This window comes from Triturus cristatus, chromosome 3_2 (assembly GCF_964204655.1).
Source record: "Triturus cristatus chromosome 3_2, aTriCri1.1, whole genome shotgun sequence".
NCBI classification, from domain to species: domain Eukaryota; kingdom Metazoa; phylum Chordata; class Amphibia; order Caudata; family Salamandridae; genus Triturus; species Triturus cristatus.
In genome coordinates, this window is record NC_140584.1 from 441,651,386 (window position 1) to 441,667,424 (window position 16,039).

The following is a 16,039-nucleotide window of genomic DNA, read 5'->3' on the forward strand; positions in this document are numbered from 1 at the left end:
GAAAAAACCTTCTACCTCGAAGGGCCCGCAGCAATGGCCTGCTTGGTCAAGAGCTCTCGGAGCTCTGAGTCTATAAAAGTTTGCTCTCGTAGGGAAAAAGGGAGAGTGGGAGGAGGGGAGGTCTGGACAGGCACCTCGACCAATTCTATCTGATAACCCTGTAATGTTTGTAAAACCCATGCATCTGAGGTGAGCTTGCGCCAATCGTTCAGAAAATGCAACAACCTGCCACGCAGAGGAACTGTAGGAAAAAGCGGGGTAGTTACCTGAGGCTTGGGCATAGTTATTCCTGAAGCCCCTGTTGATTCCACAATTGTATCTGCCTCTGAAACCACGGTATCTGGCGGGATAAAAGCCGGCTTGCTCCGGCTCCTGTGTGTAACCCCTATGCCTGGGGGCGTATCCACGTCGAGGGCTTTGAGGGGTGAAGCGGCCGGCCGAGCGTCCAATGCCACGGCCGGCCCTGACAGAGGGGATGCAGCACTCTTTTTAGGGAAGACTGAGATTTCTTGAGAGACGTAAAGGTATTCACGAACTTGGCAATGTCCTTTACAAATCGGTCCCCAAACAACTGCCCTTCAGCCAAAGGACCCGGCTTTTCCGAGGCTAGCTCCACCAATTGTGGGTCGATTCGGAGGAGGACTGATTTTTGTCTCTCTGAAGACAAAGCGCAATTAGCATTGCCCAATAAACAGATTGCACGCTACGTCCACCCTGCCAGGACCTCCGGGTGGATTGCCACTCCGGTCTCTTGTGCATCCAGGGCTAATTCCAAAATCTTGGCCAAGGGGCCTGACACATCCAGAATATCCTGGCATGCCTAAAGAGCACGATCAATGCCTTTCTTCGGATCTTTCTTGTATTTTTTGAGTAAAGTCTGCATTGAAGAATCTATTTCAGGTGTAAGCGCCGTCTTGTTGGTGAGATCGGGGCGAGGGTGTTCTGAACGGAGGCGGGTTCTAACCTCCTTGTCAAAACTCTTACGCAGATTACTCTGCATATAATCCACCACAGCCGGTGCGGGAGCCTAATCAGAGGAGCGAGGGTAAACAATGGCCAAGGGATCAAAGGAGAAGGGGGAAGGCGGACTGGGAATGCTTGCACTTCTTAGCGCGTTTGCGTGGGCGCGACTCCTGGGAAGTGTGTATTAGTGTCTGTAAGGGAGATGGGTACAGAGGGTGAGGGGTCGGGGAAGGAAGACCAGGGTCAGACTCTACCGGGATCTCTTGAGTCTTGAGTAAACCTGGACAGGGGCCAAGGAAGGCCAGGTCTCTTGGGGTGGGGGGGGAGGGGGAAGACTCCTGAGGGAGGGAGGAAGGATCCATTAACTTATCTAGGCGTTGAGAGATAAGTAAGGCGGAGAAGAGCGCCTTATCTAATTTCGTATCCAACGATTTGTCAATTAAGGTCTCTAATGAATCCTAGTAGTAGTCCAAGTATTCATGTACCAGGCTCGGTACCGGCTCTAACTCACTGCGCTGCCACCCACAATTATTCAGCCCGGGGAAGGCTTAGCCAGCGTGTGGAGGGAACCTGGAACGCGAGCACAGCCGCGTGCAGGTTCCTGAGACGTGCGTAGGAGCCCGAGCAGGCTTCTGTCGTGCGCCTCGCTCCCTGAATGGGGGAGGGGCCAGACCCCCCCCCCCCCCCCCCCCCCCCACACACAGCAAATCGGTACATATATAAGCTAAAATAACCACATTCAATCGAATCAAACAATAGTGTGATATATATTAAACCCACTCTATCACATTAGATTCAAAACGCATCAAAGCGACACTGCTGTTAATGAAGGCAAATTAACAAGGCACTTATCTTGACTGCGGAGCAGCAAAGAAAGAAGCGGTGAAGTTGGTGCCTTGTTAATTTGTATACTTTCGAGGCTGTTCATTGGTTGTTGTTGGAGGCGTGGTTCAAAGACTCAAGTAGTATGTTTGTGTTTTTTCTATTTTGCTGTCTTCTTATTGGCTGCTGTTTAGAGTAGTAAAGAAATAGAGAAGCATAATCTGAGCCTCCTGTCCTGCCATAGAATTGTTTCCTTCCCAGGGGTGAATTCACTTGTGGAGTAGAGGACATAAGCTTTGAGCAACCTGACTGACACACTGAAATACTTAAGTGATTCGCATTAGTGTTTACAATGAAATATATGTGCACGTAATCGTTTGATCATTCTGGTAAGCGTTCGTGCAATGCAACCCGTTGGCAATTCTGGTTGATAATATTGGCATAAAAATGTTGACTGCGCATAATGCTATTCCAACTTCTACAAACTCTCCACACGTTTGCCAGAGTTTTGCAGTCGCAACCCTTTTAGAAGCATGGCTCTTTATTTTTCATTTACTACACTTTCATATTATATTATTAGTGAGCATAAATCATTGTCCAGTTGGGGATGGTACTGGTCCCATGACTTTTTCTAGTACTAGTTAAGAATAGCATGAAAGACTTAATTCAAGCTTCTCATTTCCTTTGCCAAACTTCCTTTTAGGTGAGCCAGGAGGTTTGTGGCAGGCAGATGTTGAACAAAGTGGTAAAACGCTACAGCACTACAACAAGATGTAGTTAATTTGTTAGTGTAGAGTATAATTAAAGAGCCTCTGTTTTTAGGTCTGCCTTTAGTCAACAGCTTTTAGTTTTATTAAAAATATAGATAAAATTAAATCTAACAGAGTTGAAAAAAGAACCACATTTTAAGACCTTTCGACTATATATACAAATTTTCTCTGATGCCTTGTCAACCTTTTAAAACTCTCTCCCTGGGTAACTACAAACCGCACCCACTCTCATGTTCAGCAAACAACTGAAAGCCCACCTGTTCCACATACATTTGAGTGGCCACGATTCCTCCTAAACACAGAAGCCAATGTCTTATTGTGGTTTTATAACACACTTAATTATGGGGAATTCAGCTAGCCCTCTTTGTCCATTGGTCCGTTAGTGTGCCATGTGCATATTTCCGTCCAACTACAGCATGGACCAAAGACATAGGCCTTTTTGGGCTCTGGCTAACTTCACTGAGTGACAGTATTCTTCTCTTTCAAAAGGAGAACATGCACACACAAAGTAGTTCTTTTATTGTGACTACTGCGGCAGTTTTTCCTTTGAGACCAAAATTATTTTTCTTATTGTGTGAGTGTGAGATTTTTTTTTTTAAATGACAGGACAAAACTAGTATTGATAAAGGCTGGCACCTAACGCCCGACCTTATGACTTTACCTACACTTGTTTCCTTTGAGTTCCAGACTGCTAAGGAAGTAAAAGTTGTATTTTACAATCGGAACGTCCACCATCTTGACCTGTCATTCCATCGCAACCACTTAAATACCCTCTTGCTACATAAGCTATGCAAATGTATATTGTACCAGCCACTATATCAAGCCTCCTACGTACAATAGCCATAAACATTACACCATTGATACTCCAAGTAGGGCCCAAGGGCTGCATGCGGCCCCCTTGGTATACAGCAGCACTTGGCTGCTGTTTACTAGAGAGATGCTAACAATAAGAACAATGTTAAATAAACAGGAAGCGTTTAACCCCTTCAGTGCCCCGCCCCCTCCTGTGCCGGGCATTGTATTAGCGGGCGGGGTCCATGACGAGACTATCTCGTCATGGGCATAGAAGAGGTTAATTAATAGTTAATTGGCGTTAAAGGAAGTAACTATTGAGCCCTGCACCACTTAACTTTAGGAGCACCTTCGTTTTTAAAGCCATCTTGCAGCAAAAGTTTAACAATATGATAGTCTTCACTTTAGTGCATCAGATAATATCTAGGAAGTGAGAAGTATTATTATAAAGTGTTAATTTAGAAACATTAATCTCACCCCCACCCTGACGACCATGCCAAAAGTGAGTTAAAGAGGCAAATGAGTTGTGTGCACTCTTAGGGTGACCTGGGTTCCTAATAATCAAGTAAAACATTATAGTTTATTAAATCAAACACATAAAGGTTTTTTTACGATGTCCATCCTGAAATCGTGTATTTTGAGGTCCTCTTATATGTGATAATGAAGAAAAAGACAGAATAGTGAAATAAAACTATTGCCTAGGATCATACAATTTGGGAAAGTGGTGTATCCGGTATTAATCCCAACTTTTCTGGTTTCACATTGTGCAGTTAAGCAACTAAATGTATATGCATTGCTTCTCCTACACCCACCTTACCGCTAATGTCCTCCACACCCCTCGGCCTGACCGCAGCCCGATGGCATCAGTGCGGGCCTCGGTCAAGTCACAGATCACACACACCTTTTGGTCCCTGGGAAAATGTTTGCGAGTACCCATGCCGTACATTAACCATAGAGCTTACCCGCCTGTTGGACCTCGCTCCCAGTTTGCTAGGTCACCGCAAACTTATAGCCTTTCTACTCTTTTTTTTTTTTTTTTTTTTTTTTTTTCTCTGACTTTTTTTTTTGTTGTTGCTGGGTTTAGGACTCTTCACACTTTAGCACTAGTTAAAAGTGCATGTGCTCTCTCCCTAAAACATGGTAACATTGCTTCATATCCAATTGGCTTAACTTACCTATATGTCCCTAGTGAAATGCCCTACATGTGTCCAGGGCCTGTAAAACAAATGCTACTAGTGGGCCTACAGCGCTGCTTGTGCCTCCCACCTAAGTAGTTTACTGGTAAAGTTGGATTTAACATTACTATTGTGAGTGGGTATTTCTCTGCCTACTATTTTAGAAATGCCACTTCTAGAACATGGACATTTCTCTGCTCTATATGCCTTGCAGCTTATCTCCAATACACATCTGGACTGGGTGACAGTTATACCTTGTGCATTTCCTCCAGACAGCCACAACAACAGAAAGGCTAGGTGGTGCTGAGTACCCATCTACATGCATAAGCATTCTAATGACCCTTCCCAGACAGGAAGGGGCTCACACTTACACTTCAAAGGGTAGTGACCTGACCCCACACAAAGTACTGATTACCCCCCACAGATAGCCTGGCAGACAGGATTGGGTAGAAAGGGATACTGGTGCACTTCAAAAATATTCAGTTGAAGTCTCCCCCTCACTTCAAAGGCACATTTGGATATACGTTCTGTGTCTCAGAAATCACCAAATCAGACACTTCTGGCCCCAACTGAACCTCTGTTAGAAGAACTGCTGTGCTGCTCCAAGGACTTAACTGGACTGCTGATCTGGAAGGTCTGCTTTTCTGTTTGTTGCCCTGCTACTCTCTGACTCTGCTGAGGAAAAGCTGCACTCTGCCTTCCTCCAAGTGATCTTCAAGGGCGTTTTGGCTTGCCACCTGTTGCTTTTGACTCTGGGATTTCAAAGTCTCTACCCCTGCTCCTGTGCCTGGCTTACTAGAAGTGGCCCAGATACTTCCAACATGGATTTCGTCACATCGACCGGTTCGAAAGAATAATCGATGCATCGCTTTAGCACCAGCTCTATGCCTCAGACATCGTACCTCTGCAGCTTGGTGCGATCGAAACATCACTTGATGTCTCTTGGCTTCGGCACCCGCCTTTGCAACTGATGCATTACCTTCACTGCGTGGAGAAGATCAATGCATCTAGCTGATTGCGACCAGGATATGTTCTTTGTTCCCCAGGGTCTGCGTGGGTCCTGTAGCCAGCCAGTGCTCCTTTGCGGTGGGCCCAAATTTTGACTTTGCCCCTGTCCAGCATGACTTAAATTTGCCTTTTTATCGCTATTTGCTTCTAAGCACTTTACTGCATTTATTTTATTACAATTCAATATCTCAACATCTACATATGATACTTGAAATGCAACCAGGTGTGTGTGACATGCAAGTCCTGGGTTTAATTATTGTTAGCCATCTCATACCTTAGCCATTCCAAGGTGAATAGGGTGGTGTGAGTTGGGTGAAACACCTAAGATGTAAGCAGCGAGAATGTGTTGTCTATTTAGATGGTCATCGTTATAATCCAGAGGTTAATCTTCATTCCGCTATCAATTTATGGTTGCACAAATGTGCATCTTGCCCGAGCATGGTTTCTCCAGTACTTGTCCTTGTAAGAGCTCTGTGCATGTCCTCCTCCTTGAAATGTGTTTATGCATCGCTCTGTTAGTCTGGCTTCATTGTGCTTTTGGCTGACTAGTAGCAGTTCTAGCTGGTTCCAATGGTTAATTGACTGTGTGCCCTTGTCATTCCAAAATTGCTACGGGCATTAAAGAACTTGATTCGTCGATTTCCCATACTTTCAGAGTGCGGATGTTGCGCGTAGCTGTGGCCGAATGACTGCTTCTGGGATGTAAGGGCACTTTTTTAAAATGTATTAGTCGGTGCTGCCGTGGCTTCCTGACTTCAATATGCTAACGCCTAAGATGCAGGCATATCTAAGTATGTACTCTCTAGACCAGGGATACTCATAGTACGGCCCGCGGGCCGCCAGCGGCCCGGCAAGCCTTCCTTGGCGGCCCGCGGACCTTGCAGACAACGTACCTGTGCAAGCACCGCCGGTTGCAGCAGCGTGGAGCTATGGGGGCCGGGCGATTCTTTTAAAAGCCATTCACTTGTTAATAAGGCTTTGTTGTATTTCACCTCTTCTTAGCGCCCCTGCATCTTCCCTCTGAATGAGTGGAGATGCAGGGGCGCTAAGAAGAGATGAAATACAACAAAGCCTCATTAACAAGTGAATGGTCTTTAAAAGACCTGTGAAGTACTTGGGTGGGGCGGCTGTGTGCGTTCCAGGGAAGCTGACTCAGCGCGGGGTGAGGTGACGGACAGGGGGCGGGGGGGGGGGGTGTACAACTGAAAGGGCACACAGTGGCAAGAGAACTTTCCAGCTCTTAGAACACACATCCAGTCTGTGTCGTGTATAATAAGAACACTAATCCCTTAAGTTAGAATACCAAATATTTAATACAAAATGTCAGTGCACTCAGTATCTGAACATCACGTGAAAGCTTCGGACCAGGAGAGTTCCAGTAGTGGCCATCCTCAATCTGAATACAAGCCACCTCAGCCTTTCACTCCTCTGAAGTTGATAGCAAGCATCATTAAATCAGACAACCACACTTGCAGCACAAGCGTGCACTATTAAAATCCATATTCATTCGACATGGTGTATTAACATACAAAATGTAACCAGTTCTCGAGTCAAGTGACTAATGCAGTTTAATCGGGGCAGGGAATCTTTAGTGTCTGGTAATACGGGAAGGGGAGCTTCCAAATTAATAAAAAAACAATGCCTCCTAAGTTTTATGTTTAAATATGTCCTCCATGTCACTTCGTTTCCACAGCTTTCTGGTGACCATTGTCATTGTCAAAAAAGAGGATGAAAGATAAAGGAAAGAAAATCGTCTGCCCAATAAATTAAACATCTTCGAAAATATTAAATAAAGCAAATGGAGTGCAAAGCCTGTAAAAATGTTGCCACAATGCGGCGACCCAATCCTACAGCCTGGCACACACCGAGCCCACAGCTCCCTCCAACGGCCTGCTCTGGGGCTGTGGAAGGAAGGAGGAGTGAGCTGCAGAGAATGAGTGAGCTGCAGAGAATGAGTGAGCTGCAGAGCACAGGGGAGAGCCACAGATAGGAATGAGGAACTGATTGAGAGAGAGAGAGGGAGAGAGATAGAGAGAGGGAGGGAGACAGGGAGAGAGAGACAGAGGGAGGGAGACAGGGAGAGAGAGAGGGAAGGGGCCGCACGGTTCCCTTGTAACTCACAAGCATGACGCCTGTTGGAGGTGACACGTGATCACTAAAGCCCCGTCCTGTCCCCGAAATAAACATTCAAACCTCTCTAGTTCAGGTAAACCTCACACGATATGTTTTAAGGTCATGATGCCATTTGCTACAGTCCTCAAAGACGAAGTCACTTAACATAGGAACACACCCATTCACAGTATTGATGGCACATCTTCACAAACCGTCCTTTGAACGTCACTCCCATGCTACCCGAAGCACTTGTGATGTTCTAACAGTGGCAGTTACTCATCAGAGGACTGTGAGCATAACACTATACAGCTTGCAGTGTATGCTATTCAAATTGAATAAATGGTGTCTCTAGTACAAAGTATCTTGTCTACTATAACTCGTCTATCTGGGCATGAGGTGAAAGGTGCATGAGCTACAGACACATTTTGACGGGCTTGGCTGTTATCACTCCGCGCGATCTCAGACGAAGGATTGAATGCGGCAGTCTGGTCAGTAGTATACTTACTTAGATTAAAGTACCTAATAATGCTACGTTTGGGGTGGACGAGCTTGGTGTCCAAAACGTCTAGAGTTTTGTGCCACCATCCATTTAGTTGTTTTGTTGAGAGGTTGAAATTGTTAAGAAAGGTTCTTGCCTAATTGTATTGGTCCTTGTGACATTGGGCAGTTTTCTGGGTTCTGTGTACACCAGGGCATTGATATTATTTTTGTAGTTTATCATCGCTGTGTTGAGCCTTAACCTAGCCTGTCTCTAGCCAAGGGTGGTGGAGATCTACTTCACGCGGATATAAGTCTATGTAGATTACATACACATTTTTCTCCAGTTTGTATTTGGTCCAGTTTTTAGGAAAGCGTGTATTGAAGCAGGGATGGGGAAAGTGATCAACGTTGTATACCCTCGATCACACAGTGGGGAAGCTCGAGCGGAACCATGTTATGTTACATGGTTGACTGCAATCACATATTTTTTAATAAATATGTCCGTGTATTATGAGTTCTCCCGGTTTTGGCAGGTCTGTAAGAGACCGTCTCCACTAACCCGTTGCTTTTGCAGTGGAAAAATCAAGATTTCCCCTAGTGCATCGACCTCTTTCCTGCTCGTAGCCCTGACCCCTGCGCACGGCTCAAGGTAACTTCCAAACAGGAAGTGTTTGGAAGGGAAGGGCTGCAGTTGATAGCGGCCAATGGCGCCAGGGGTCGGTTTACGTGCACCAATGAGTGGGCCGCGGGGGCGGTGCCGGGCGGCAGGGTAGGTTGCTGGCCTTGGGCTGTTAAAGTGGAAGCAGGCTGCAGGGCTCCTCTCCTTGCACATACTGAGTTGTGCGCGCTTGGCTCCCTCCGCGGCACTGAACAGGGGTCAACTGAAAGACAAAGGAAGATGGCGAAGAGTTGGCGGAAAACCGTCTGCAGGGGACTCTTCCTGTCGCCGCCTTCGCCTCCTTTTCTCTATTGCCTGTGCCTCGGCGGGAGAAGAGGATCAGATGCGGACAGGTTGGGGGCGTGTGCATGGACCCCTCGCCCCCAATAGCTCGAATGCCTGCGATCGATTCTAAGGAGAAATGGTAAGCTATTGCGGTCGACGGGTTTCTTCGAAAATTCGATTCTCCCCGAGCGGCCTCTGACTGAGATCCGCGAAGTTTAGAGTCCCTCTGGAAAGAAAATGGCCCCTGCATTCCGAGCATTCCTCGCCGCTTTACCTCCTGGGTTTAAGGTGTTGTGTGCGCGTCCTTCAGTTACGGCCCGGGGTTATTTATCTTTAATCCCAGCGCAGTGATACATCGGAAAGGTTGTTGCTTAGCGAGTAAAATTAAAGACGTCCTGGTTCCGTCAGCCCTTGCACAATGCAAGCTCAGTGTTTTTTTTTTTGGTGACTTAATTAAATACTCCCTCTCATTAATAGCTCAACGATGAGTGTTGGTGATAAAGCTGCTTAACTGATTTGCACTTTGAAAAAACATATTTGCCCTACTTAATACATTGGATGTTATTAGTTTGAAGAGTAAATGGCTAAGTTGGCCCCGCCAGCGTTCGACTATACAACCTGGCCGCCTGAAAACGTGCTGTTCGGCAGGTGTGTTACTCTTGGCAGTCTTGATGGCTAAAATCCCCGAACCCTCTTACAGCTGGAATGTTTGGACATGTTGTGGGAGGTTTGGGGGTTAACCAAAGGAGGGAAGCAATCCTCACCTGACTGTTCTACTCATTGTATTACAGTAGAAAAGGGTTTGGTGTGACACGGCAGGGTCCTGATTCTTCTGCTGTATTGTTAATCCTCTCGAAAGGAATGCAGAACTGTCACGTCCTTAGGATTTGAACTCTTTGTTCCCTGTGCTTGCCCATTAATATTTTCCCGTCAAATTCAGTGAGATTGGAGGCCTATCAATAAGGAGTGTAAGGTCTAAGACACGGTACATGAAGTACCTGACAATGCTTTATTAAATACGGAAAGCCTGTGTCTGCAGCTTGACACCAGTTTCTAACCCAGGAGGGGAAGCGCAGCTTAACATGCTTGGGGATGTTGGACTCTGAATGAATGTTTCACGTCTTGACCCATTGTAGAACCAGTGTTGCATAGATCACTTGCAGCCGACAGGTGTCTGCTCGGCATCTGATTATGAACTGTCGCCACAGACCAGGTGAGCTCCTGGATTATCGGAGTTTACTGCGTGCTTCCATTGCAGGCCTCATTGGCACATACTTTTTTTCCCCCCAGTGGTCGTCTGGATAGACGTGTGGTTGTGAAGTTGAAGGGTCAGTTTTCAACCCAGTATGTACCTGCCCACAGGAGACTAGTCCAGTATTAACAATGCTTGTTTTTCCAGTTTTGTTTTGCAAGCAAGGACTTTGAAGGTCATTTGGATGTGAATTTATGCAACCAACCTGTAGTGTACATTCTGGGCCTTAAAGAGCAGAACCTAATGTGGGGCTTCACCAAAGCTTTGAATACTTGTGCTCCAGTTGAGTCGGTAGAAATATGGCGTTTTCAGTGAAGTGGATGACCTTCAAGCGCTCCTAGGAGTTAATTGACGTTGGTTCTGTGGCCGAGAGCGAATGATGGCATTTTAGATATTTGCGACTTAGGTAAATGTATTATAGGTAAATTAGTTTGTTTTTATGTACCGTCCAGAATCCAAACTAAAGCAATGTAACCACTGATCTTACTGCGTCTTCAATTCATCTACCTATTTATTTTTTCTTGCACAAAAATGACTGACCACGTAGATCATTCAAGGGATGGCACTTGTTATTGTCAGTTCACTCATTTGTTTCTGCGTGGGAGCATAATGCCGCTGGGCATATCAGTTTTTTAGAATACTGCACAACATGAGCATATGCACATTTCGTGCCACGCTGTGTTGTGCTTTAAGTATTGATTAAAAAATGCTCCACATTGTGGCAAAGCATAGGAGACGAACGATGGAGTTTTTTTGTGTGCAAACTTCTATGCTGCAGTGGCCACGATGATTTTTTTTATTGATTAGTAACCCGCCCACTCATCAGCTGAATAATACGTAGGCACAAGCTGACCGCCCTTGCAATGTCACTAGACGGCAGATGTCCGTGTAGCAATAAGGGAGTTAGTCCATAAATCCGCGAGATCGAGGATCCGCACACTTATGTTTTCACCCTCTCCTTTAAGTCTGTTCATAGGAAGCCCCTTTATAGATCTTTACTTGCCTAGCCAGCTCCTGTTCTCTATTGCTGGGCCTCCTTTGGAATGCATGAAAAGCTGTTTGTACACCTGCGCACGTTTATTTCTCATCCATACCTTGTATACGCACTGTGTGAGTAATCGATAAAAAAAAAATCTATTATTCACTGCAGCTGGCTTATTTGATTGTTTTTGTCACCGCTATAGTGATTACGTAAGCCTTTTGACATAGCCAATGCTTGTTGACTATATTAAATACTTCAAGAAAGGAGAAGTGCTATTTCGGGGGCCCCTTTGAGCTTGTGCTGCCATGGCAACCCAATACTTTACCTTTTCATCCAAATGTTTGCAATCTGATTGACATTAATCCTTATTTAAGGCGCGATTTTTCAAGCATACAGTGGAGATGAGTTTGGTATCTGGGCAGTTTAGGATAAAATTGAGATGGTGTAAACCAAAAGGTGATTGAAAACTGTAACGCTGAGTAGATTCTCGGTCCCTTAAGCAACCTTCAGTTGGCGAACCTCTGCATCCGGGTTTACCCAACGCGCATGATGCAGGGCCTCTTTGGTCATCTGACTGCAGAGTGACTTAACGTTGTGAAGGTCGTGGCTAATGGCTTGTGAAGCTGTGCCATCATCTTGATGGTGCAAGATTAAAGTGCCACGTTGTCTTAATGCCCGCACCTCTGCTGCACTGGTCGAGAAACTCACCAAAGTAATAAGATGATGTAAACTTCTCATTGTTGGCTAGTACTGGTGCCCTTTTCCACAAGAGTACTTTTGAACTATTCAGAGCATTTTACCATATTGTGCACACAAGTTGGGGTACTGCGTATTTTTTTCTTCCATGCGGCTTTGAATCCATTAGTGGTTTGGGGGAGTTCTTAACCGCGAAAAATACTCCTACGGATTTTCACTCCCCCCCCCCCCCCCCCCCTCCCTTTTTAATTTTTTTTTATAATTATTATGGTTTCTAGTAAATACAAGTGAAAAGCATTCTCAAGTCTTGTCTATTTTTGGTCTGTTAAATATTTGTTTCTGGACATCATAATATTTTGTTTAGAAGTTAGATTTTTTTTTTATCATGTACTCCCCGAAACTCTGAGATAATGTGTGTTCTTTATGCTCTCGAGGATCCGCCCCAGCCACCCATATCAAGTATAGTACTTTACATTGACTTTAATAGTGGATTTTCTTATTAGCCAACTCAGTGTCTCAGTTCACAGTTTGAGACCTGCTGCCTGCATGCCCACCTGTAAGGTGGGTGTTTAGACGGTTATTTATTGTACTATAAAATTAACAAGATCATTTTTGAATCGCGTTTTATGAGTTTTCCCCCAGCCTCTGCCTGTGTATCGGCAATATTTAATGCTTCTCGACTCCTTTTTTTTTTGGTAGTTACACTTTTTGCTTGAGGATTAAACTGTCACTCTGTCTGATTTTTGTAAGAAAATTGAGACATCCCCCTCAATAGCGAGGACACTTTTGTGATAGAGGACTCCTGAAGCAAATAGGGAGACACTAGTGACATACCACATGTATATGAGGCACTTTTAGGTGGACGTTTTCAATTCGGGTTTTTTTTTATAGATCTCGTTGCTATCCAAGACGGGATTCCCAGCGCTGACAGGTTATGCAGGATATCGAGCTGTTTTTGCAAATAAATGGGTTTTGAGTTGCTTTCTTAAACTTAAAGGGTTGGCGTTTGTCCTAAGTTTGATTGGAAGAGTGTTCCGGAGTTTTGGAAAAACATAGGCCACTGAGTAAGCACCCCCTCTGGCTCTCTTGATTCTGGAGACAGGGAGGAGATATACATTGTTCTCATCTCTATTGGCACCGTAGGGATTAATGAGGTGACGAAGGATATACGGACCAACCTTGTGTTTTGCAATGCAGAGTGCTTTGATTTTGTATTCTTTTACTTATTTTAAGCCAATGAAGCGTGGTGAGTGTTCGGCGAGCTCACTGAGTTTTGGGTATACCGTGCTATATTCGAACTGTAGCGTTCTGTATCCCGTACCAAGTCTAGGTCAGGGTACCCCAAAACCGCAGACGTTCAGTAGGTCTGTCGACATCCTCACTGACCGCAGTACTAGCAGGTCTGTCACTTTGCACAGCCAGCTCTGCCACACAAGAAACCTTGAAGCATGTGACTAGGACACACCGGAGTGAGAGCAGCGCTTCGACCCACAGTAAGGAACACTGTGGGACAGAAGCATCCTACTCTGAGCTGTAGGAGTGGAGTGGCTTCCCTGTAGCCACTGACATTTTGGTTGCAGTCAGCTAGCTTCACTGCGAAGGAATGAGCGAGGGATGGCTGGCAGTGGGTGGAGTCCTATTGTGCCATGTGGGACAGGAGCTACCTGTACTGGCTGTGGATTGCAGGGCCGAGTTGCACGTTAGTGAAAGAATTCACGGTTGGTTGTCCTAGGAGGAATGTTTTTCTGGAGTGGTACTACAGACAAGGTGTGCAATCTGCAGATCTTGTGCAGGTTTCTGCACCCGGTGAGTTTGCTCACTGGACTGTTACTGCAATGTTTTGTGCCATTATTTTGCAGGTGATCTGCAGTTGTGGCAATCTCACTCTTGCCAGGCGTCTGGTGTGGGTTATCCATGCAGTGCTTATTCTGCACACATTCATGTGCAGGCTCGCACTTTTGGTCTGAGTTGGTAGTGAAGGGATGTGGAACCTCTGTTGCTGGACTGCGCTGCAAGGTGAGCGACATGCCCTGAATTTGGCTGTGCTTGCATCTCGCTCGGCGACTCTTGCGAATTTCTCGGGCATATCTTTTCTGCTGGAAATTTGTTGGACCTTCATACATTGGTTGTAAGTTTTGTTTCGCAACGTTTAACTCGTATTTTTTATTTTTGTATGTAGGTGAAATTAAGCTGGTTGCATATGCATCTATATCTATGAGCAGAGTCGTTTTGAAATTGGTTTACCAGATCCGTTAAGAGGGTGCCCCTTTGTATGGAGGTGTACAGTGGCATGAGGGTATGCTGGCTCAAGCGCTGCACTTCGTGGACCTCTTGATCAGCTTGCGCATTAGTGTCCCTGTGTTTTGTCAGCAGGGAGAATGTCTACAAGTATGTGGGATACCTTTAGGAGTATTTTGAGACTTTTTAAAAAAAAAATGTTTTAGTGTTGCTGCTATGATCATCATTGTTGTTTTGCTTTTCAGCCAGGGAAGCGTAGGGGGAAGAGGAGCTGCCCCATATCACTGCAAGTAGTGAGCTCAAACTCCTTCCAAAATGGAACCCACAGGCCTCCAGCACTGCTTAGTTTATACGAACAATGCACATACTACAGTGGCCTCGTACAAAAACATACACAGCATACACCTGGATGGGATTAGGTGACGAGGGTATAAATCTGACTGCCCATTGGCAAGACTCACTCAGCCAGTGCCAAAGAACTGTTTTCTTTCTGCTGCTTACATCCTCTGATTGCTTGCTATCTCATAAAGGCTTCTCCCACTATATTCTTAAAGCCGTGCGTGAAAAATTTCCCTTTATTTACGTCTGCTTGATTCCTCTCCTTTCTTCAGAATGACCCTCTCCTTATATTCCATCCTCTGCATGCCTTGTATTTGAGTATAGCCTCCTTTCAATCTCATGCGTGTCTACCATAATGCTTATTATTTTAATTCTGCAATTGGCTGATACCTCACTTCATAGATCATAAACTCTTCTTTAAAACCATATCCGTGTAATCGAACATTGCCTAATCTCAGCCAATCTAGCTCACCAGCCATTCACCTGAAAACACATACTACTAGATTAACCTCTAACCTTGGATTCCGGAGTAGCATGCTACTCACTGTAAAGTGCTTAAAATCGGAACAATGCAAACATTCACCCCCAGTCACAAAGGTCTGGGTATAATCCATCATTCTTTTGCTCACCGCACCACCCCAGTTTGGCCCCAGACAGATCCTTGTGGCTGGGGGGTGAATGTAGTTTCATTGTTCAGCATTCCGTCCATCATTTTGTTATTTTGCTTTTGTCACCATAGGTTGGAAGGGTATGCCCAGACTTTGGTCCCGTGCTTACTGCGGGACTGGATTCAAGCTATTTTTGCTGATAAGGTGAGATGCCCCGAAATCTGGCTCAGGATGCTTGTTTCTGGTCCAGGGAGGATCTGGCTTGGCAGTTTGGGCTGGACGGTTCCTTTGAGGAACAGGGTCAAGACTGATTTGCATATGACTGGGTCCAAACTGGGGTGGCGTGGTGAGCATAAAAACGATCGATTAAACCCAGATCCCTGTGACTAGGGGTGAATGTTTGCATTATAAAGCCTTCCGTCCATCATTTGTTCCTTTTGATCATGTGATTGGTGTTGAGAACTAAAAGTGGAGCTGGTAGCAGGAAATTTACAGACCATGAATAGAGGGGGAATTAAAGGGGTAGTTGCGTACACCTATAACAAATACAAATAGTCCTGTTAATTCCAATAAGGAGAGCAGTTCAGCAGCCACCATCGCAGGCAGAGTTGAAGGGAACAAAAGGCGGAAACGTGCGTTGCTTTCTGTTTTCGTGGGCCTTGAACTCTATGGGTGGACATGGCGGCTTTCTTTTGGTGAGCTTCAGTTGTTGCATCGCATAAGAGGTTTGCCTCTTCAGTAACTCCCCGTTTTACAACCCAGTTTTCTGTTACTTTGCTTGGCTCTAGTTTGTGTAGCTTCTGGCTGCAGCGTTGTCCCGTCATGTTGCAGCCTGGTATTGAGTTCTGTTATCTGCTCA

General features: G+C 45.4%; 1 protein-coding gene across 5 annotated transcripts in view; it reads left to right on the plus strand.

The window, feature by feature from the left end:
- The window catches only part of NFYC (nuclear transcription factor Y subunit gamma), a 111,481-nt gene that overhangs the window by 7,498 nt on the left and 87,944 nt on the right, over positions 1 to 16,039 (plus strand). Inside the window, exon 1 of one of the 5 annotated variants that reach the window (XM_085648031.1) lies at positions 8,758 to 9,204. The exons of the other annotated variants lie outside the window; for them this stretch is intronic. The gene's annotated coding sequence lies outside the window, so the exon portion shown is untranslated. Of the gene's footprint in view, positions 1 to 8,757; positions 9,205 to 16,039 lie in introns of those variants that run through there. 5 annotated transcript variants of the gene reach the window in all.